Raw genomic sequence first — 1,439 nt, 5'->3', positions numbered from 1 at the left:
AGGAACTGTCCATGGAAAATCACTTAGCAATGTTGTTGATAGAATCAGGGATTCAAACCAGGAGACTGGTTTGGCAGAGAAAATTGGACTTGAGGCAAGTAGAGGAGAGATTTTGAAACAACTAAGCAAATATCTCAGAGTTCTGGTGTGGCACTAGAGAATAAGTATTGGACCATGTGGTCAGTTTGAACTACAAGGTCAGTAGTTCAAACTCACCAGTGGCTCATCAGATATCATATATAGGGTCACTATGAGTTGAACTGACTCGATAGCACTTAACAATAACAGCAACAGGTGAACAGCTCAAAGTAATGTTAATGGAGTCATCTATGTAGAAGCAATATTTCTGAATGTAGTAGAAAAGATCAGGACTAGTGATAAAGGTAAAGTGGGTCTTTTTTTATTTTTATCTGTTTCTTTTCCTTTTAATTTACAAAATAATAGTAATTAAAGTTTATTAGTAAGCAAAAAGTTAAAATGAGAATTTTAAAGAAAATATGCTGACATGGTTCAAATAATTTTGTTGAAAGCAAAACACTATATTACAGATCAGTTCAAGATTGCTTTGCTTCAGTTTCTCTGAATCTAATAATATCAACACTTAAGCTCACATTCATCTGGAGTTATCACAATTTGGGCTTATAATGTTAAAAGATATTAGCATTCAATGTTCCATGTTGGCTTAGGGAGAGTTGATAGCTATAAAAGCGACTGGCTATTTACTAAAAATAGTAATTTATGATTGCATTCTTGTGATTATGTGATACATAAAATATTGGCTCTTATGAAATATCTAAAGGAAAATAAAATATATACCCATCCCTTGAAAATGTATATCTCATTTCAAAGTTAGCCTAGTTGGAAATTACTTTAAAGAAGCCACATCTCAGTCCTTTCCTACCTGATCCTACACTGAGCAGAAGCTTACCAGCTGAAGAGTGCACCCATTCTAGGAGCATTCTTCAGAACAGTGTAGAGATTGATGGGATAGCATATATCCATTGAGACAAACTATAGCACTTACAGATAATTCCCTGCTCAATATAGAAACTCTTTGTCGAAACGGAACAATATGTCCTTTTATGTATGTACTTACTATCTTTAAAAGTGTTCTTTTGATGGAGTTTATATCAAAGGAATAGAAAAAGCTGAGTGTTTGAAAAATATTGCACAATATCCAGGATAAATATGACATATTTGTTTGTTCACTGTCTTAAAAGAAAGAAGACTTTCAGGAATAGAAACAGGGCAAGAAAGTTTCCTAGATGGCATTATTTTTAAAAGCAAAAGCACTTTAATATTCTTCAAATCATTACATTTCCATTAATACAACAAAGATAGCCATAACAATCTGCAACTGGGAGTCCATAGCTCAGTCTCCAAAGAGTTCAAACATTTACAATTTTTAATGCTGCAATTTAATATTCACTAACCTAGAT

Source organism: Chrysochloris asiatica, unplaced genomic scaffold (assembly GCF_000296735.1).
Source record: "Chrysochloris asiatica unplaced genomic scaffold, ChrAsi1.0 scaffold00112, whole genome shotgun sequence".
Lineage (NCBI taxonomy): Eukaryota > Metazoa > Chordata > Mammalia > Afrosoricida > Chrysochloridae > Chrysochloris > Chrysochloris asiatica.
The sequence above is the reverse complement of the archived record's forward strand: the minus strand, read 5'-3'. Positions refer to the sequence as shown.